The sequence below is a fragment of the Balaenoptera physalus genome (assembly GCF_965194825.1).
Source record: "Balaenoptera physalus genome assembly, chromosome: 10".
In the NCBI taxonomy this organism is placed as follows: domain Eukaryota; kingdom Metazoa; phylum Chordata; class Mammalia; order Artiodactyla; family Balaenopteridae; genus Balaenoptera; species Balaenoptera physalus.
Genome location: NC_138889.1, coordinates 103,265,902 through 103,289,451, shown reverse-complemented (window position 1 = coordinate 103,289,451; position 23,550 = coordinate 103,265,902).

The window sequence follows — 23,550 nt, the reverse complement described above, 5'->3', positions numbered from 1 at the left end:
TTTATTTATTTTTTATTTATGGCTGTGTTCGGTCTTCGCTTCTGTGCGAGGGCTTTCTCTAGTTGCGGCGAGCGGGGGCCACTCTTCATCGCGATGCACGGGCCTCTCACTGTCGCGGCCTCTCTTGTTGCGGACCACAAGCTCCAGACGCGCAGGCTCAGTAGTTGTGGCTCACGGGCCTAGTTGCTCCGCGGCATGTGGGATCTTCCCAGACCAGGGCTCGAACCCGTGTCTCCTGCATTTGGCAGGCAGATTCGCAACCACTGGGCCACCAGGGAAGCCCAAGAACTTCCCTTTTAAAATACTATACTCAAATAAATTCAAAAGTGAAGCCATTCAAAACTTCAATGAGTTACTATTTGAAAATCCCAGACCACACAGAAAATTGTAAATCTCTCGTTAGTTTCATTATGCAAGATGTGAATAAAATTTTTTAAAAATGTAATCTCTCTGGGGAATGTAACAGTAGTAGTACATAATAATAACATTATATGCACTGTTTTAATTGCTTATCAAATATTAATTTATGTAATCCTTACACCAACCCTGTAAAACTGATACTACCACTATCCTCATTTCAGTGATGAGAAAATTGAAACACAACGAGGTTATCTAATTTGTCCCTTCATTACAGGGCTACTAAGTGGCAGAGCCAAGATTCAAGTCAAGGCAGCATGATACCTGATGCATATTTTCTTCACATTTTAGATTGTCAAAATATTTTATAATTACACATAATTTTTTTAAAATTTATTTATTTATTTATTTATTTTTGGCTGCATTGGGTCTCCGTTGCTGTGCGCGGGCTTTCTCTAAGTTTTAAAGGCATACACTTGAGGAGGCGTCTTTGTAAATGCATAAATCCTGTGGCTGAGAAGACTGCCAATCCTTGAGTAATGGGTCATTAGTGAATAAATTCACTGAGAGAAAAACAAGCCCAACTAGTGCAATAGTAGCACTGGCAATGTTCATCCCCAAATTGCTTTCCATCTAAAAAAGAAACAGAAATTTCAATTAATATAGGCAGCACATACTTCATTCCTTTGGCTGCAGTCATTTAAATAAATAGCCATTGAAAGTGGTTTACACACCCAGCTATAACCTAGGTAGGTCCTGGAAAAACATCAGTAAACAAAGGTTCCCCACCCTCATGGAGCTTACGTTCTAGTAGCAAAGACAAAACAATTATGCATACTAACAGATAAATTATATAGCATTTTTTAAAAGTGATTAAGTGCTATGGGATAATAGAGGGAAGTAAGGAGGACCTGGAAATCCAGAGAGAGGAGTGGAGTTTGTGATGTTAAGTAGGAATGACCCCTGGGGAGAGGCGTTAAGGAACTGAGGGAGTTAGTCCCCCAGGATATCTGGGGGGCATGTCCTTGCAGTCAGTTCAAAGGCCTGAGGCCAGAGTGTTCCAGGTATGGTCCAGGGAAGCAAGGGGGTAGGGTGTTGGAGGGGAGTGACCAAAACAAACAACATTAGAAAATGAAGGTGGAAGGTGAACAGAGGGCCAGATCACATAAGGCCCACAGGTCACACAACGGACTTTTGTTCTTACGCCAAGGAAAACATAGCGCCACTAGAGGATTTTGAGCAAAGTGGCAACACAATTTGATTTCTATTTTAAAGGGAACACTGATATCTCAAGCGAGTCTAGTTAGAGGGGGCCGAGGGTAGAAGCGAGGAGCCCAATTAAGAGAGATGGTGGAGATTAGATGAGGTGTTATCAGTAGAAAGATGAAAAAATGTCAAACTCAGATATACCTTGAACGTAGGGCCAACAGGATTGGCTGACAAACTGGATTCAAGATTGTCAAAGAAAGAAGAACCTAAGCCAATTCTAAGGTTTGAGACCTGGCGATGTGGAAGGATGGGGTTCCCATCAGCTGACATGAGGAGGACAGGATGGAGATGGTTTGAGGAGGAAGATTAGGGGTTGAGTTTTGAACTTTTTAGGACTCTAAGCAATTAGGTGTGCCAGTCTGATGTTCAGCAGAGAGATGTAGGCTGGAAGTGTTTATTTCAGGGTTGTGGGCATAGAGATGCCAATCACAGCCATGAGAATGGATGACATCACCAGAGGAGTGAAGAGAGTAGGTGACAAAGAACGGAGCTCTGGGGTGCCCCTACATTAAAGTGTTGGAGAGAAGAAAAGGATCTAGGAAAGGAGATTGAGAAGGAGGAAAGAAGAAGACAGGAGGAAAAGCGGCCAATCAAGTTGTCCTGGAATCCAAGTGAAGAAATTATTGGAAGGAGGAGCTAGAGACCAGTGCTGCTAATGGGTCAATTAGATGAAGACTGAGACTTGAGCTCTGTGTTACCAACGTGGAAGTGTTCAGTGATCTTAAAGGGAGCAGTTACAGAAGTGTGATGGGGAAGAAAATGAAGCCTTATCGCAGTGGGTTTAGTTGAAACTGGGTAGATAGGAAATGGAGACAGAGTGTAGAGCATTCCTTTAAGGAGTTTAGCTACAGGAGGGAAAATGAATTGTGACTGTAGCTTGCAGCAGAAAATAAGGTCAAGATTGTTTTTTTCTTAGCAATTATTGGATGCTTATGGGCTGATTAAAAAGATCTAGTAGGAAGAGAATTGGAGTGATGCACTTGCATGGAGAAAAAGAAACAGAATCTAGTATTCCAGAAGGGGTGCTGGTTTGAAGAAAATCATAGAGGAATCACCTACAGTAAGAGGTTAGAATGAAAAAAATATATCGGTACAGATCTGGTCCATGAAGTAGTTACACTGGGGGTCTGAAATATCTCCTCCAATGGCTTGAGTTTCTCGGAATAGGAAGCAAGGGAATCAACAGAGACTAGAGATGAGAAAAAAGGCATTGGCATTTGAGGATAGAGTATAAATGTGAATGGGCTAGAAAAGTAGTATAAATGGGCAGGTGGTTGAGTGGGAACACATAATAGAGACTTACTAAGTGTTTAATGAGCACTAAAAATATAGACTATTTAGCTTTCAGCTGTGAAACTAATGGCGGGAGAGTGTCCCCTCAAAATAATTAGAATTAGTTAAAATTAAGAACACACAAATATCAAAAAGCCTTTTTCTAAGCTTCAGATTCATCAAATAGTCGTAGTAATCATCCCAGTAATCATATTCACAATCTATATGATTTTCTGACGATCTACCACCTGAATGCCTTAAGAAAAGAAAATTAATTTTCTTGCGCATTAAATGACCCTCAGGGTCTCGGCTGGATTCACCAACCTCAACTCTCTTACTGTTAATGGATGATTTATTTCTACTCCTATGACCATGAAAAAAGAAGAAGAACTTCCACTTACCAGTGTTTTTATGGGTTTTTTTCCCGACTACGACAGGTAAGATTCCTGAAACAATAAGCTACTTGAAAATAGGAAGTGAAGCAAATAAAGGAGTATTAAGTCTCAACCATCTTTTCTTGATCTTTCCTTGGTTAGCAGATATCTAGCGGTACTTGTACAAAACTTCCTTTTCAAATTCACATTCTAGAACACAAAATTATACTTGATTTTGCTCATCGTTTTATACAAATAAAATTTTAAATGAGTTTAAATTTTGAATACATGTATAAGATTTTCATTTTGTTTTCTTCCTGGCCTTTTACAGGTTCATACGAGTGTGCATACTTTATCATATAATAAATACACATATTCAATGTAATGTAATTATCTTTATGCTTATGTTTATATTAAATGTAAATAATATTTATTTACATACATATGCATATTTAATATCATTCTCATATTCTCACCCAAGCTCCAGATATGGGTTTGATTTATTGGACTAGGTGTTCTAAAAGACCTTTTATACATCTAAGTATCTCTAGGGACATATCCACTAATTTTTTTTTGCAAGTTATTTAAAACTTCTTTTCTTTTTTTTTAAATTTTTTAATTTTATTTATTTTTTTAAACAGCAGGTTCTTATTAGTCATCAATTTTATACACATCAGTGTATACATGTCAATCCCAATCACCCAATTCATCACACCACCACCACCACCACCCCCGCCACTTTTCCCCCTTGGTGTCCATACATTAGTTCTCTACATCTGTGTCTCACTTTCTGCCCTGCAAACCGGTTCATCTGTACCATTTTTCTAGGTTCCACATATATGCGTTAATATATGATATTTGTTTTTCTCTTTCTGACTTACTTCACTCTGTATGACAGTCTCTAGATCCATCCACGTCTCAACAAATGACCCAATTTCGTTCCTTTTTATGGCTGAGTAATATTCCATTGTATATATGTACCACATCTTCTTTATCCATTCGTCTGTGGATGGGCATGTAGGGTGCTTCCATGACCTGGCTATTGTAAATAGTGCTGCAATGAACATTGGGGTGCATATGTCTTTTTGAATTATGGTTTTCTCTGGCTTTATGCCCAGTAGTGGGATTGCTGGATCAGATGGTAATTTTATTTTCAGTTTTTTACGGAACCTCCATACTGTTCTCCATAGTGGCTGTATCAATTTACATTCCCACCAACAGTGCAAGAAGGTTCCCTTTTCTCCACGCCCTCTCCAGCATTTGTTGTTTGTAGATTTTCTGATGACACCCATTCTAACTGCTGTAAGGTGGTACATCATTGTAGTTTTGATTTGCATTTCTCTAATAATTAGTGATGTTGAGCAGCTTTTCATGTGCTTCTTGGCCATCTGTATGTCTTCTTTGGAGAAATGTCTATTTAGGTCTTCTGCCCATTTTTTGGATTGGGTTGTTTGTTTCTTTAATATTGAGCTGAATGAGCTGTTTATATATTTTGGAGATTAATCCTTTGTCCGTTGATTCGTTTGCAAATATTTTCTCCCATTCTGAGGGCTGTCTTTTCGTCTTGTTTATGGTTTCCTTTGCTGTGCAAAAGCTTTGAAGTTTCATTAGGTCCCATTTGTTTATTTTTGTTTTTATTTCCATTACTCTAGGAGGTGGATCAAAAAAGATCTTGCAGTGATTTATGTCAAAGAGTGTTCTTCCTATGTTTTCCTCTAAGAGTTTTATAGTGTCCGGTCTTACATTTAGGTCTCTAATGTATTTTGAGTTTATTTTTGTGTATGGTGTTAGGGAGTGTTCTAATTTCATTCTTTTACATGTAGCTGTCCAGTTTTCCCAGCACCACTTACTGAAGAGACTGTCTTTTCTCCATTGTATATCCTTGCCTCCTTTGTTATAGATTAGTTGACCATATGTGCGTGGGTTTATCTCTGGGTTTTCTATCTTGCTCCATTGATCTATGTTTCTGTTTTTGTGCCAGTACCATATTGTCTTGATTACTGTAGCTTTGTAGTATAGTCTGAAGTAAGGAAGTCTGATTCCTCCAACTCCGTTTTTTTCCCTCAAGACTGCTTTGGCTATTCGGGGTTTTTTGTGTCTCCATACAAATTTTAAGATTTTTTGTTCTAGTTCCATAAAAAATGGTATTGGTAATTTGATAGGGATTGCATTGAATCTGTAGATTGCTTTAGGTAGTATAGTCATGTTCACAATATTGATTCTTCCAATCCAAGAACATGGCATATCTCTCCATCTGTTGGCATCATCTTTAATTTCTTTCAGCAGTGTCTTACAGTTTTCTGCATACAGGTCTTTTGTCTCCCTAGGTAGGTTTATTCCTAAGCATTTTATTCTTTTTGTTGCAATGGTAAATGGGAGTGTTTCCTTAATTTCTCTTTCAGATTTTTCATCATTAGTGTATAGGAATGCAAGAGATTTCTGTGCATTAATTTTGTATCCTGCAACTTTACCAAATTCATTGATTAGCTCTACTAGTTTTTGGTGACATCTTTAGGATTCTCTATGTATAGTATCATGTCATCTGCAAACAGTGACAACTTTACTTCTTCTTTTCTGATTTGGATTCCTTTTATTTCTTTTTCTTCTCTGATTGCCGTGGCTAGGACTTCTGAAACTATGTTGCATAATAGTGGTGAGAGTGGACAACCTTGTCTTGTTCCTGATCTTAGAGGAAATGCTTTCAGTTTTTCCCCATTGAGAATGATGTTTGCTGTGGGTTTGTCGTATATGGCCTTTATTATGTTGAGGTAGGTTCTCTCTATGCCCACTTTCTGGAGAGTTTTTATCATAAATGGGTGTTGAATTTTGTCAATAACTTTCTCTGCATCTATTGAGATGATCATATGGTTTTTCTTCTTCAATTTGTTAATATGGTGTATCACATTGATTGATTTGCATATATTGAAGAATCCTTGCATCCCCGGGATAAATCCCGCTTGATCATGGTGTATGATCCTTTTAATGTGTTGTTGGATTCTGCTTGCTAGTATTTTGTTGAGGATTTTTTCATCTATATTCATCACTGATATTGGTCTGTAATTTTCTTTTTTTGTAGTATCTTTGTCTGGTTTTGGTATCAGGGTGATTGTGGCCTCATAGAATGAGTTTGGGAGTGTTCCTTCCTCTGCAATTTTTTGGAAGAGTTTGAGAAGGATGGGTGTTAGCTCTTCTCTAAGTGTTTGATAGAATTCACCTGTGAAGCCATCTGGTCCTGGACTTTTGTTTGTTGGAAGATTTTTAATCACAGTTTCAATTTCATTACTTGTGATTGGTCTGTTCATATTTTCTATTTCTTCCTGGTTCAGTCTTGGAAGGTTATACCTTTCTAAGAATTTGTCCATTTCTTCCAGGTTGTCCATTTCATTGGCATAGAGTTGCTTGTAGTAGTCTCTTAGGACGCTTTGTATTTCTACGGTGTCTGTTGTAACTTCTACTTTTTCATTTCTAATTTTATCGATTTGAGTCCTCTCCCTCTTTTTCTTGATGAGTCAGGCTAATGGCTTTTCAATTTTGTTTATCTTCTCAAAGAACCAGCTTTTAGTTTTATTGATCTTTGCTATTGTTTTCTTTGTTTCTATTTCATTTATTTCTGCCCTGATGTTTATGATTTCTTTCCTTCTGCTAACTTTGGGTTTTGTTTGTTCTTCTTTCTCTGGTTCCTTGAGGTGTAAGGTTAGATTGTTTATTTGAGATTTTTCTTGTTTCTTGAGGTAGGCTTGTATAGCTATAAGCTTCCCTCTTAGAACTGTTTTGCTGCATCCCATAGGTTTTGGATCATCGTGTTTTCATTGTCATTTGTCTCTAGGTATTTTTTGATTTCCTCTTTGATTTCTTCAGTGATCTCTTGGTTATTTAGTAACTTATTGTTTAGCCTCCATGTGTTTGTGTTTTTTATGTCTTTTTCCCTGTAATTCATTTCTAATCTCATAGCGTTGTGGTCAGAAAAGATGCTTGATACGATTTCAATTTTCTTAAATTTATTGAGGCTTGATTTGTGACCCAAGATGTGATATATCCTGAAGAATGTTCCATGAGCACTTGAGAAGAAAGTGTAATCTGCTGTTTTTGGATGGAATGTCCTATAAATATCAATTAAATCTGTCTGGTCTATTGTGTCATTTAAAGCTTCTATTTCATTATTTATTTTCATTTTGGATGATCTGTCCATTGGTGTAAGTGAGGTGTTAAAGTCCCCCACTATTATTGTGTTACTGTCGATCTCCTCTTTTATAGCTGTTAGCAGTTGCCTTATGTATTGAGGTGCTCCTACGTTAGATGCATATATATTTATAATTGTTATATCTTCTTCTTGGATTGATCCCTTGATCATTATGTAGTGTCCTCCTTGTCTCTTGTAACATTCTTTATTTTAAAGTCTATTTTATCTGATAGGAGTATAGCTACTCCAGCTTTCTTTTGATTTCCATTTGCATGGAATATCTTTTTCCATCCCCTCGCTTTCAGTCTGTATGTGTCCCTAGGTCTGAAGTGGGTCTCTTGTGGACAGCATATACATGGGTCTTGTTTTTGTATCCATTCAGCGAGCCTGTGTCTTTTGTCTGGAGCATTTAATCCATTGACATTTAAGGTAATTATTGATATGTATGTTCCTGTGACCGTTTTCTTAATTGTTTTGGGTTTGTTTTTGTAGGTTCCTTTCTTTTCTTGTGTTTCCCACTTAGAGAAGTTCCTTTAGCATTTGTTGTAGAGCTGGTTTGGTGGTGCTGAATTCTCTTAGCTTTTGCTTGTCTGTAAAACTTTTGATTTCTCCATCGAATCTGAATGAGATCCTTGCTGGGTTAGGGTAATCTTGATTGTAGGTTCTTCCCTTTCATCACTTTAAGTATATCATGCCACTCCCTTCTGGCTTGTAGAGCTTCTGCTGAGAAGTCAGCTGTTAACCTTATGGGAGTTCCCTTATATGTTATTTGTCGTTTTTCCCTTGCTGCTTTCAATAATTTTTCTTTGTCTTTGATTTTTGCCAATTTGATTACTATGTGTCTCAGCGTGTTTCTCCTTGGGTTTATCCTGTATGGGACTCGCTGCGCTTCCTGGACTTGGGTGGCTATTTCCTTTCCCATGTTAAGGAAATTTTCGACTATAATCTCTTCAAATATTTTCTCAGGACCTTTCTCTCTCTCTTCTCCTTCTGCGACCCCTATAATGCGAATGTTGTTGCGTTTTATGTTGTCCCAGAGATCTCTTAGGCTGTCTTCCTTTCTTTTCATTCTTTTTCTTTATTCTGTTCTGCAGCCGTGGATTCCACCATTCTGTTTTCCAGGTCACTTATCCGTTCTTCTGCATCAGTTATTCTGCTATTGATTCCTTCTAGTGTAGTTTTCATTTCAGTTATTGTATTGTTCATCTCTGTTTGTTTGTTCTTTAATTCTTCTAGGTCTTTGTTCAACATTTCTTGCATCTTCTCGATCTTTGCCTCCATTCCTTTTCCGAGGTCCTGGATCACCTTCACTATCATTATTCTGAATTCTTTTTCTGGAAGGTTGCCTATCTCCACTTCATTTAGTTGTTTTTCTGGGGTTTTATCTTCTTCCTTCATCTGGTACATAGCCCTCTGTCTTTTCATCTTGTCTATCTTTCTGTGAATGTGGATTTTGTTCCACAGGCTGCAGGATTGTAGTTCTTCTTGCTTCTGCTGTCTGCCCTCTGGTGGATGCAGCTATCTAAGAGGTTTGTGCAAGTTTCCTGATGGGAGGGACTGGTGGTGGGTAGAGTTGACTGTTGCTCTGGTGGGCAGAGCTCAGTAAAACTTTAATCCACTTGACTGCTCATGGGTGGGGCTGGGTTCCCTCCCTGTTGGTTGTTTGGCCCGAGGCAACCCAACACTGGAGCCTACCTGGGCTCTTTGGTGGGGCTAATGGCAGACTCTGGGAGGGCTTACGCCAAGGAGTACTTCCCGGAACTTCTGCTGCCAGTGTCCTTGTCCCACGGTGAGCCACAGCCACCCCCTGCCTCTGCAGGAGACCCTCCCACACTAGCAGGTAGGTCTGGTTCAGTCTCCCCTGGGGTCACTGCTCCTTCCCCTGGGTTCCAATGCACACACTACTTTGTGTGTGCCCTCCAAGAGTGGAGTCTCTCTTTCCCCCTGTCCTGTCAAAGTCCTGCAATCAAATCCCAGTAGCCTTCAAAGTCTGATTTTCTAGGAATTCCTCCTCCCATTGCTGGACCCCCAGGTTGGGAAGCCTGACGTGGGGCTCAGAACCTTCCCTCCAGTGGGTGGACTTCTGTGGTATAAGTGTTCTCCAGTCTGTGAGTCACCCACCCAGCAGTTATGGGATCTGATTTTACTGTGATTGCGCCCCTCCTACTGTCTCATTGTGGCTTCTCCTTTCTCTTTGGATGTGGGGTATCTTTTTTGGTGAGTTCCAGTGTCCTCCTGTCGATGATTGTCCAGCAGCTAGTTGTGATTCTGGTGTTCTCGCAAGAGGGAGTGGGAGCACGTCCTTCTTGTCCGCCATCTTGGTTCAGTATCCATATCCACTAATTTTTAAATTATTATTTTGACCTGCTATTAGTTCCATGACTCAATTTTGATAAATGGACTTCTCTACATGTTCATGGCTCTCTCAAAACTTCATTCTATTTTTTAATTCATAAGTCTCATAATCGTTTACCAAGCCACTCCTAAAATTTGAGGGAAAAGTTGCCAAAATACATTTCTAACAGTGGTATATAAGAAATTATCTACGGTCAGTGAAATTTGAATACTCACAGATATAGCGCTCCATATCTGATAGCCTATATAAACGATCAAGAAAAATATGTAATTGGATGGATGGGGCAAGTTTTGTAAGGAACCCATAAAAACACCCAGAGACAGAATTATTGCTCCATTCAGGATCTGGATAGCCTGTAAGAAGCGAAAAAAGAGGAAGCATAAATGGTCAGATACTAGTGTACATTGAGAAGAGACCATTTTATTTATTCATTTATTTTTCTTTGCCTTTATGGTTTTATTACAGGATATTGAATATAGTTCCCTGTGTTATACAGTGGGACCTTGTTGTTTTTCCATTCTATATATAATAGTTTGCATCTGCTAATCCCAAACTCCCAACCCAACCCTCCCCTACTCCCTTCCCCTTTGGCAACCACAAATCTGTTCTCTCTGTCTGTGAGTCTGTTCCTCTTTCGTAGATAAGTTCATTCGTGTCATGTTTTAGATTCTACATATAAGCGATATCATATGATATTTGGAGAAGAGATCATTTTAATTTTCCTCAGAAAGGAGATATCAGTGCTTGAAATGGTCAGAAAAATGAAGCCTAAATTAACTGGGCAAAAGCCTACTCTGGGAGGTTTCTGTTCCCTGCAATTCCCACCGATTCCAGTGGCAACATTTCATCCTCCCCTTTCCCCCCTACTTCTGCTCATTCTCACAAACTCCTTTCAGAAAGTGGCAGAAGAGTGAAGGAGATACGGCTGATAACGTAGACTGGGTGGAACTGTCTTCCCAGCATCCTTTAGGGCCATAATATGATGAAGACCATTCTCCAGTGTTGATAGGATGTCTCCCACCATGAGATTGTGCCTCTGCATTTCTACTCCTCAGGTCTAAAATATGCCCCAGTCTTTTCTTAAAGGAACAACATTATTGATTCAGTGATGAGTAACTCAGAAATTCCCCCTTATGGGCATAAACAAGGTTTTCCACATGATATTTATTTTCTTCCATCTTAAGCCAATTTTTTAACTGAGGCTGACTTACCCCAAGGGCTTGTAGTTCCTCTTGGTAGTTTTATGATCAATTAATGGGCCAGTAGGCAGAATTATTCACCACCTCTGGTTCCACCTGGCTTCCTGGGACACCACCTGACGAGGTTGCCCCCAGCTCTGCACTATCAACTTCTTGGGAGGCCATGTGGGGTTGTTGATGGCTGTCATAGAAAAGAAATCCAAGATTTTGATGTTTTCCCTTTTACTACTAACTAATAATGTTTTTTGAGTGCAACAGAAGGGTTCCATTTTGTCTATACATCAAAATGACTCTCCACCAATGGGGCAGAGGTGCAGAGTTTTTACATTGTTCAATTCCACTTTATCTTGGAGTAGCAGGCATCATCAGATCATTATAATAGGCCAGGGCATGGCGCTTAACTTTGGAACAGTAAAAAGCCATTCCTTTTTCATTTTTACATGCATGGATATATTATGTAGTCCCTGCCTCTCTTCAATCCTGGACACCCACATATATGGTTTCACTGAGCAGTGATCTCTTATGTGAGGAAGATAGCTTTAGTCACATTCTAGTAATAATAATAGGTATCATTTATTGAATACTCACTCACTGCTATGTGCCAAGCACTGTCTAGTTTCTGTGACTGTATTAACATATTTAATCCCTCCAACAACTTTATGTCACAATATTATTATTCCCATTTTAAAAATGAGAAAATTGAGACATGGACAGCTTCAGCAACTTTCCCAAACTTATACAGATCGTGAGTTCAGATTCTACTTGAGACATCTTCTTTAAGGTCCAAAATTTTTTAAGTCATTATATTATATAGTACTATATGGAAGATACCTTTCTGGATAGCAATACAGCACAATGGAAAAAGTTTAAGAACCATGGAGGAGCCAGTTGCAAATCCAAATCTGACCAGTTACTAGTTGTATGACCTAGTAGTGGGGATCTCAGTTTTCACATCTGTAAAATGGAAATAATTTTAATTTCATATTAGCATTGCAAAGTCCAGGCTCAAAAATTATCCCTTGGGAAATAGGTATATATTTTAGATAGAATATCTAATATGCTAAAGTGTATGTAATGTGGGGAGCGTTGCTCTTTCATCATCAGAGAATTACTTGGTTCTATCTCCAGCTTCTTTCCTCACCACTCCCTAGCTCAAAGCTCAGTCCAGCCTTTTCTTTCTTTCAATCCTCCCAAACTCTCAAAAGTCTTGAACCTTCATCAGTACTATTCCCATCTCCCTGAAACACATTTCCCCTCAAGCTCCACCTGAATAATTTCTGCTCTTCTTCCAGCCTGAATCTCAGCCTACGTGTCATACTTTGATAAAGGAAGACTTTTTTGGTCCTGGCCAAGCCTGGATGAAGCACCCCTTTTAGATACTCTCAGAATTTTCCCTTGTCATACACTTATCAGTCTGAGCCTCAATTGACTGGATACTTAACTGTATCTCTCTGTCTTCTCAGCGTTGAAATACCAGTCTGTCATGTGGTGGGCACTCAGTTAGTACACGTCAAATAAATAAATAAACTTTTGGTCCAGCCTGATGTAGTCACGTCTTATGGATGATAATACAAAATATGTTTGCAAGGATTGGAACCCCTTATACACAGAAACTCCAGAGCAGTTCTGGAGGGAGAAAATCTATTCTAAGCACTGTTTTTTTTTTAATTGAAGTATAGTTGATTTACAATGTTGTGTTAGTTTCATGTGAATAGCAAAGTGAGTCAGTTATATACACATATATAACTACTTTTTTCAGATTCTTTTCCCTTATAGGTTATTACAAAATATTCAGTAGAGTTCCCTGCGCTATACAATAGGTCCTTGTTGGTTATCTATTTATTCTAACCACATTATATAGTCTGACTTTCTAAAATAACCATAAATATCAGGGAGAATTTTCAGCCTCCAGGTAAAATCAACTGTGTTCTATAATTTGGTCAATTTAGCTTTCTTTTTTTTTTTTTTTTTAAATGAGAGAAGTGTGGGTTTCCTAAGAACCCCTCAGCCAAGTTCACCCATCTAGCTTTTAGTGTGTTTCAGACATTGTTCTAAGTGTGTTACTCATGTTCACCAATTTACCTCTCACAATATCCATATGAAAGGGACTACTGTTATGATCCTTTCCATTTTACAGAAAAGGAAGCTGAACATCAGAGGAGTTAAGTACCTTGCCCAAGGCCACACAGCCAGAAATTTGAGGAGCTAGGGATCAGAAACTGTAATCTGGCTCGAGTATCATTTCTGTCCCTCTGAGCTTGTGCAGAAATTCACTCACCAAATCCCACACCTCAAGTATATGAAGACCATCCCTCATTACTAGAGCTGGCGGCCAAATTTTGATGCAGCCATTTGGATTTAATATATCTAAGGGGTGTGTGTCTGTGTGTATGTGTATCCATGCCCACATTCTCCAAAGCAATAACTACATAATTACGTCTAGCATTTTTTTTACCATGGCATCAGAGTAACAATCAAATTCTAAGGGGAAGCCATCCTCATAGCTAAATGTTCCAAATCTCTAGTCGGCAACCAAACAAAAAAGTCTGCAGACATTCTCAGTGGCCCACTGGGTGGCACCTTTGACAGACAATAAGGAAAGGGGGCTTTCTGTGGAGAGGGAATCTCTAGGATTTATCTTGGAGGCTTCAGGCATTGGCCAAATTCTTTCCTCTCAAACCCATTTCATTGCAAGCAGTAGCCGCCCAGTAAGGATCACTTATGGTGTCTTTTCTGGAAGACAGCAGCCTCTTTTGGCTCAGGCTTGATGTATCTTCGCCTTAGAGGAGTCAGTGAAAATGTTTGCTTGGTGGCCTGCAGAGTGTGCTAATCACATCTGGGTCTGCGGCCTCTCAATTTCACTGTGCGCTCCCGAAGGGTGAGTGTTGATTAGGAAACTGGTGTCAGGACTAACTGTCTTCTGGCTTTGAGATGTTGCTTAATACATTGTTAGGACAAGAAATACAAGCAGAAATATGGGGAGATGGGTGGGAAAGGGTTGAGGAATGGAGGTAGTTATTTGCACGGTAAGAAGAGACAAAGTCGGATTATAAGAGTAGTGTCTGGAGGAGGGAGGGTGGTTACGTTCATTATCACATTCAATTCACACAGTCTTAGAAAGGCTAATTAATTCGCCAACAACATAAAGATGATGCAAATTGTAGTTTAAATGCATTTAATGATTACTATGTACCAGTCACCATTCTAAATGCTTCCCATGTATTCACTCCTTTCTTTCTCATAATACCTAGCTCTTCTAGGTATAACCATTCACCCAATTTTATATAGAAAAGTATGGCATAGAAATGTTAACCAGCTTTCCCGACATCACACGGTAACCAGTCAAGCTGTATGCAAAACTGAGGTTCTGGGTCAGGTAAAGTCAGAGTCAGGCCTGTTCCCCCAGTGGGACTTTAATTACGCCTCCTTTCGCTTTCAGAAGTGTCGCTGTTTAGAAGATAAATGGTACAGTCATCCTAAATAAAAAAGGTCCTGAAATAGGTGACGGAAAAATCAGAGGAAAGAGGCATGGAGTAAGGAGAGAGATAACAGGTGAAGATTCAAACCGCAATCCTTAGAGAGGTCCCAGGCAGGACCTGAGGGGGAGGCCTAGAACTGGGGCGCAGTCCCTGATCCGCATGTCAGGTTGGGAAAGTCTACGAGAAAAAGAAGAATGTTCACAGCAAACTAGGCAAAGTCCTAGTTCTAGAAACTGGAGCATAAATGGGGACTTGGTCACAGGAAAGAGAAAGAGGGCCAGATGCCATAACCGAGAGACAGCTTGGGAAGGGGGATTGTGAACTCTGGGGCACCGAATATAAAGTGAGCAGGGGCCCAGCAACCAGGAAAACATAACGTACAGGAGCTCTGTGAACAGGGCTGGGAACGGAGCCTGGAAGCAGGGGCTCTGAAGGAACTATCTGGGAGTGAAGGAAGGGACTGAATACAGAGAAGACCAAATGGAAATCATAAAGAAATAGCTAAAACGATGGCAGGAAAACTATGACCCTCCCTGCCTCATGTTAGCCAGAGCCATTACAAATAGAATATTGAAGAAGAAAGGAAGGGCAAAAAGTGCTGAAAGGGAAGGAAAGGAAGAAATATGAGGAAGTAAACCCCCCAAAAGCAGTTCCTTTCAACATACTTGTTTAAATTTAGAGCTGTAGAAAGAAAGAGCTTAGAAAGGAAGTTGCTTAAATAAGACTTCAGTTATCTCATTTGTAAATTTCAGATCCTAGTACCCACCTCAGGGAACAGTATCAAGATTAAAGACAGAATGCACCTTGAGGTCTTAGCAACTAAGGTCTTCACATGAACTCAAAATAAATAAATGAAAGTGAGAAGCTTCTTCAATTCTTTAGAGAGAGAATGATTATGAGAAAGTGCTTCCAAAAGAAGATTCATAGGGATTTCTTCCTCTTGTGTGCAATATCCCCCAATTACAAGAGGAAATGTTTTCAAGGAGGCGGGCTAGCTTTTGGTGCTGAAATATCATAATAAATAATCAAGTTCAAAATTCAAGTTGCTGATTTCCAAAAGGAAAAAATAAATCTTTATGTGAGTGGAGTCAACGTTCTAGCTGTTCATTCACAAGGGACCCATCAGACTATTTGAAAACTGATGTATTTCTCAAGACTTACTTGTCTTAATCCAGTTACTAAATAGCAATGCTTGCATTGTTGGTTTTATCCCTATACCCACGCACGCTGATGTATACACATACTTACTAAAATTATGCTCTTCTGGAGGTAATACCTTTATATGTCTTAATAAGTATATAAACTCTAGTTGAGAAAAACCATCAGTTAACCATATAAAGTTTCTGACTTTGGAATATGTTAAATGTGTTTGATTCATTGCTTATTAGCTTATAACTTTGCAAGTTTTTTCAGTCACTGCTTTGAAACAATGCCCTGCTAGAAACGACACTATTCAGTATAATTGTAAGACAATAAAAAGTTATGATAGATAAGGACTATTGTAACTAGAGGCAGGAAACAGTGAGCCATCAAATAAAAAGAAACCAACGATCAGAAATTAGCCTTGATTGTTTCCTGTTTTGACCTCATGTTGTTTTTGGATAAAGGGGAAAATAGACTTGGTAGAGGTATAGTCTTAGAATTTGAAGAAAGACATTGCATTTTTAGAGTGCCTCAGGAAACTAGGAGAATTTATCATGATATTTGTTAGAAGAAAGAGAAATAGCCTAGATAAGAAAATGTTAGTGCAGTGGTTCTCAACTTTCAACTGCCCAGTGAAATTTTCTGGGGAGTTTATAAGGCATTAAATCAGTATCACTGGAGTAGACCATCCCACATGGACACTTTTTAAAATGGTCCCAAGGTTATTCTAATGTGAAGCCAGATTGGGGTACCACCGGGTAAATTTGAAAGATCATTAAAATCAGATGGTTAGAGGATGAGATAGGAAAGAAAAAATTAATTTCTCCAAAAAAGATTGTCCCTTCTACCAAGGTGGCTCACATACTTTATTTTAGGGGAAAAAAAATGAATCTTAGCTTGGAGTTAAGTAGATTTCACTCATTGACAGCTATTTTTGTGGAACTTCATACTGATAAGTGTGTTCTCTGTGATGCAAGATGGACATTAAGTGAAGAATTACAGTTTATTCTCTGTCTCTCTCATCTATTGCTTTTTGTCTGCATTCTCCTCCACATCAAAGGCAGCAATTATAATAAGCTTAATGCATATTATTTTATTTGTGTCCTTATGAAACGCATATTTCTGTTTTACATACATACATACATTTTTTTTTTCTGGGTATATGCCCAGTAGTGGGATTGCTGGGTCATATGGTAGTTCTTTTCTTTTTTCTTTTTCTTTTAACATCTTTATTGAAGTATAATTGCTCAACAATGGTGTGTTAGTTTCTGCTTTATAACAAAGTGAATCATACATTTTTAATGTACATAAATGCCACTGTGTTATAGATTTCATTTATGTCCTTTTTCTACTGAGCTCTGCCATGACTCCCCAGTCATATTTATTCTACGTGTTTACTCTGCTGCCTTCAGCTGCTGCATCATCCTGCTTAGTGCACATTGACCACTTTTCACCTGACCAGCAATCTAGAGATGAACACCTAAATGAGTCCCAACTCTCACCACTGTAATGATTTAAAGATTCTTCTCATATCCATCTTCCCTAAACCTGTGTGAAAATTTTTTTGAGATATACAATTAAAACTATGGTTGCTACACCATAGGATATGCACATAATTAATTTTGTTGATGACTGTTACCTTGTATGCTCTAGAATGCCTGCACATACAATGTACAGTAAGTCTCCTACATAAGAACGAGTTCTGTTCCAAGAGCACATTCGTAAGTCCAATTTGCTCGTTAAGTCCAACAAAGTTAGCCTAGGCACCCAACTAACACAATCAGCTATATAGTGTACTGTAATAGGTTTATAATACTTTTCACACAAATAATACATAAAAAACAAACACAAAAAATAGAGAAAACAGACGGAGGGCAAGCTGCAATTTCACTCATGCCTGACGTTGAGGGCACAGGTTCTGGTTCCTTGCTGGATTCAGTTCTATCTGCCCTCTTGAAAAAACCATCCAGTGATGTCTGGGTAGTAGCTCTTTTTTTCTCGTCGTAGATGACACGGTAGCGCTGGATTGCATTCTGAACCGCTGCTGCAGCCTTCGTGTACCATTCTATATTCTGGTCCTGTGCCTCAAAAACTAACAGTGCCTCCTCAAATAAAGAAAGTCCCCTTGCCATTTCCTGCATCGTGAATCTCTTCCCTTCTTCAGTTATTTTTTCTTCCTCTTTTTTCTCCTCATCCTTTCTCTGGGCCTCCAATTCCATCAGGTCTTCATTCGTAAGCTCCTCGTGTTGCACAGCAAGTTCCATCGTTACTGCTTGGCGCTTTTTAGCAGTACCAGCTACATCACCGCTGCTTTTACACTTGCTTCCGGACATCCTGGGCTTGAAATATACTGTACTACTGTACTCTGTACAGTATTGTAAAGTACACAAAAGCACAGCTACTTGTAGAGGATGCACGCATGTGACAATGTACGCCAGACATGTGAACTAACTTACGTGATTGGACATGCGAACGCACATTTGCATCTTTGAAAGTTTGTAACTTGAGGGTTCATATGTAGGGGACTTACTGTATGCAGTTTCCTGTAGTCCTTTCCAATGGGGGAGGGACTAGAATTAAAACAGTTCCATATTTTAAAGGAACTTGAGTTCCTTTTCCTACATATGCAAAACCATATAGTGTGTGCTTCTACCACCTGTACAGTCCCAGGATCAACGAAAGATATCTCCCAAGAGGGACTCGGGTGGTGTTCTCAGCCCACCATGGTATTAGACTTTCAGTTTGCAAGTAGCCATAGATTCCTCAGGAAAAACAGCATTTAGTTTGCAGGGAGCCATAGGTGATACACTTTATAGCGATCCCACCCTGATCAGTCTGCCCCAATTTATGGACCAGGTGGACCTTCTGAGCATCTTCCAGTTGCTTCTTGGTAACTCATTCTCTGAGACTAAATGGGTCACTTTTTTTGTCTCCTTCTCAGAGTCAGCCTGCAGATTTCCACTAGGGAGTTTTCTGAGCCCTTTGGTGGGCTATGCTCAAGATCCTACCTGGGTCTGTCCCTGGTGTGAGGTTGAGCCCCTCACATGGAAGTTGCCTAGGTGCCTCAATCCAAATGTCCTTAGATCTTTGATGCTTTTTCCCCTCCTCATTTTTCCATCTTCTTTCCATCTTTCCACAAAAATCCCTATTGGCCTCTCAATACATTTAAGAGCATATGCTTCATAGAACAATTCTAATTTTCTGATAGAACAATACATCTCAGCCTAAAAGTCTAACTGATGTAATATTAAACATATCTCCATGCAGTTAGATTCCTATGGGCTGTAGATCATTGTGCCTTGTAGCCAGGCTAGCATATTTTTTATGTCAGGTTCATAGAAATATAATTTACATGCAATAGATTTTCTCCTTTTTCAAGTGTACAATCCTGTGAGTTTTGACTAATGTATAAAGAAATGTAAACAGAACCATAATCAAGCTAAGAGCCACTACCAATTCTTGGAATGTTGAACTTTTCTTTTTTTTTTTTTTTGCTTTATAATTGAACTCTAACTCCATGATGTCTCTAAAACTTACTTCCGGGGCTTCCCTGGTGGCGCAGTGGTTGAGCGTCTGCCTGCCGATGCAGGGGACACGGGTTCGAGCCCTGGTCTGGGAAGATCCCACATGCCGCGGAGCGGCTGGGCCCGTGAGCCACAACTACTGAGCCTGCGCGTCTGGAGCCTGTGCTCCGCAACAAGAGAGGCTGCGATAGTGAGAGGCCTGCGCACCGTGATGAAGAGTGGCCCCCGCTCGCCACAGCTAGAGGGAGCCCTCGCACAGAGGCGAGGACCCAGCACAGCCATAAATAAATAAATAAATAAATTTAAAAAAAAAAAAAAAAAACTTACTTCCTTCTGAAGAAAAAAAATTCCTACTCTCACCTGCCTTGCTCTCCACTTCTCAAGGAAAACAGAAATGTGTTTTCGAGAAGAAAATAAATCAGCATTTAAGCATATGACTTAATACTAACTCTTTGATGAGTTTTAATTATACCAAGACAGGCTTTGCCTCTAGCAAAACTGCAAACAATGTGTTGATTACTTGTGTGATTATATTGGGTTTTGTAAGTGTTCTTGGTGTTTATTCCTCAATCACTTACATATAATGAAACAGACAATGAACATATAAACAAAAACTGATACTTCTATGGAGAGTCTGGCCAAGCTACCAGCTACAAACTTACAAACACAGAATATTTAACAACAGAGACATTCTTGCAATTTTATTCATTGTTTATTTCCAGTAAGGACTGGAAATGATTTAAGTGACACCTTAACCAAAATAATTATGTTGAAGCTCTGAAATCTTTGCATATTTGATTTTTAACCCTACCAGCTCTCATCATTTATTGCCCAACTCACAGGAGCCAACAATACATTTTATACGAAGGTTTCATAAAATATCTGTAGATTGAAATATTGAGCTCCTACTGCCTGAGAGGTTGTTAAGACTCATGGTTGACTTTACCTGACTGAGAAATAAACTTTTGTCCTTTTAAGCCACTGATATTTGAGGCAGTATTATTGTAGCAGAACCTAATCAACACTGTTTGATGCAGGTGAAGAAACAAGTTTATGCTGCTTTATACAACCGGCACAATGAGACTCAAATCTGAGCTCATTTACTCCTAGATTCCAGCTGTTCCAACACAGTCAAGTTACCCTAAACTATTATTCAAGAACCGGCCAAAGACCATCATTTCCTCAACTTAAAAAAAAAAGCAAACAAGTTTCCATGAGCAAATAGGAAAAGAAAACATCAGTGTGTGGAAGGGAGAGGAACAAAGGGCGTACTCATATATTTTTGAATTAATTATAAAACTGAAGACTTAATTTAAATTCTTATATATTTTCCATATATTTGAATAAGAGGGTGAAAAACATTAAATTGAATTCAGTCAAAAAGTAGATCCCTTAGTCATATTCCACCCCTTGCTTTCATTTTCTCAAATGTTATTTAAGGTGGTCTTTGATTAATTATCTAGTTACCTTGACATCTCAGCTTATCATGGGCAATGTCCTAGCCTCAATCTTCTCAATTTTAGTAAAATTGTTATTATCCACACAATTGCCTGAGCCAGACGCCAAGTTGTCATGCTTGATCGTGATTTATTTCTTACCCTACTTTAAATCCATTTGGAAATTCTTTCTTCCATCTCCAAAGCATATAGAAAATTGGTCTACATATTTTCTGTCTTCTCTACCACAAGCTCAGGCCATGATAACATCATCACTTGCCTTAATGTCGAATTAAATTCTTACAATGCCTCCTAATTACTGCTCTCATCCATGTTCATAGGGTAATGAGTGATTTTTAAATATAAATCAAATCATGTCACTCCCTGCTTACAACGCCTGCAATAGCTTCTCATTTCACTGAGATAAAAACTATATGTTTCTACTGGTGGCCTTAAGAGGTTCCCCGTAATGATATAAGTTTTTGTGGACATGGACATTCTCGTTCTTCTTTTGGTAAATGATTAAGTAATAAATTCGTTAAAAGATAATGCATAAAGCCCAGTCACAATTAATGGATACTTTCTTTTAGTTTTTGTGAAGGTAAAGTTAGAAGTTGTATAATTAAAAGTTAACAAAATTTAAGAGTAATTAATTTATATGTTTAACCACTGATGTGTTTTCCTCTTAAATATATAATATTCCCTGTTGTACTCTCTGAGGAAGAAAGGGAAACTAAACTGAACTCTGATTGAACCCCCATGAAACTGACATTTTTATCCATCAAAATAAGCACTTCCAAATGTTTTAAAGTAATAAATACAAATAATACAGAGAAAAGAGAAATAACTGAATTCATGATATTTAAGGAAGATGGGAGAGTTTGTGAAATGAAAAATGGGACTGGATTTGTTCTAGCTTCTATTATTAAATGTTCATATGAATTTAAGACAAACGGCTTCCCCTTTCTAAGCCTTCCTGACATTGCCTACATAATGAAGTGGCAGGATGAGAGGGCTCAGGGCCACCCTGCACACTCCTCATATTTTAGCACAAGAATATTGAAGAAACTTGTTACCTCACGCCCAATAATTTCCTTTGCCTTGCGCAATCACTCATCCTACTCTATACCCTCCCAAATCTGTTGGCATAAAGTAATTTTAGTTCCAGATTCAGAATAAAAGCACTCTCTGTCCTTAGCTAAACTTCTTAAGTTTTATTGAGGGCTGTGGAACTGCTTGAATGGCAATTGTTTTCTAGAAACTAAAGTTCAGCAACTTAAACTGATGGAAGCAGTAGAGTGTAGTGGTTCATGGCAGACAGATCTGAATCCAGATCACCCAGTTTTGTCTTTATTTTTTTCCAGCTTTTTTAGAGGTATAATTGACAAATACAAATTATATATATTTAAGGTGTACAATGTGATGTTTTGATATACTTATCCATTGGGAAATGATTACCATTATCAAGCTAATTATATCTATCATCTCACATAGTTAACATTTTGTGTGTGTATGTGTTGAGAATATATAAGATCTACTCTCTTAGCAAATTTCAAGTGTACATTATTATTTATTATAGTCACCATGCTGTACATTAGGTCTCCAGGCTTTACTTATAACTGAAAATCACACTTTGACCAACATCTCTCCATTTCTTCCACTCCCCACCCCCAACCCTGACCACCACCCTTCTACTCTGTTTCCATGAGTTCAACTATTTTAGAGTCCATATCTAAGTGAGCTCATGCCGCACTTTTCTGACTCTGTGGCTTTTTTCACTTAGCATATTATGCTTCAGGTTCATCCATGTCGTCACAAATGGCAGGATTTCCTTCTTTTTATGGCTGAATAATATTCCACTTTCTAAAGATGTAGATATATAGATATATCACATCTTTATCCATTCATCCACTGATGGACAGTTAGGTTGTTTCCATATCTTGACTCTTGTGAATAATGCTGCAATAAACTTGGAAGTGCAGATATGTCTTTGATATCCTGTTTTCATTTCCTTTGGATATATATCTGGAAGTGGGATTGTTGGCTCATATGGTAAGTCTATTTTTAATTATTTGAGGAACATTCATACTGTTTTCCATAGTGGCTGAAGCAATTTACATTCCTTCCAATATTGTACTAGGGTTCCCTTTTCTCCACAGCCTACTCAACACTTGTCTTCTTGAGGATAGCCATTCTAACAGGTGTAAGGTGATATCTCATTATGATTTTGATTTGCATTTCCCTGATGATTAGTGATGTTGAATACCTCTTCATGAACCTGTTGGCCATTTGTATGTCTTCTTTTGAGAAAAGTCTGTTCAGATTCTTTGCCCATTTTTATATCTGGTTATTTGGGTTTTTTTGCCATTGAGTTGCAGGAGTTCCTTAGATCTTTTGGATGTTAATCCCTTATCAGATGTATGGTTTTTGCAAATACAGTCTCGCATTCAGTAGTTTGCCTTTTCATTTTGTTGTTTCCTTTACTGTGCAGAAGCTTTTTAGTTTGATATAGTCTCACTTGTTTACTTTTACTTTTGTTGCTTGTACATACAGTGCTATAAGCAAAAAATCATTGCCAAAACCAATGTCATGGAGCTTTCTGCCTGTTTTCTTCTAGAGTTTTAAAGTTTCAGGTCTTCTGTTTAAGTCTTTAATCCATTTGGAGTTGATTTTTGTATATAGTGTAAGGTAAGAATCCAATGTCTTTCTTTTTTTTTTTTTTTTGTATGTGGGAATCCAGTTTTCCCAGCATCATTTACTGAAGAGACAATTCTTTCCCCATTGTATATTTTTGGCATCTTTATTGAATATTAGTTAAAGGTATATATGTGGGTTTATACCTGGACTCTCTATTCTGTTCCATTGTTCTATGTATCCATTTTTATTCTAGTACCATAATGTGTTGATTACTTTAGCTTTGTAATAAAATTTGAAATCGGGACATGTGATGCCTCCAGCTTT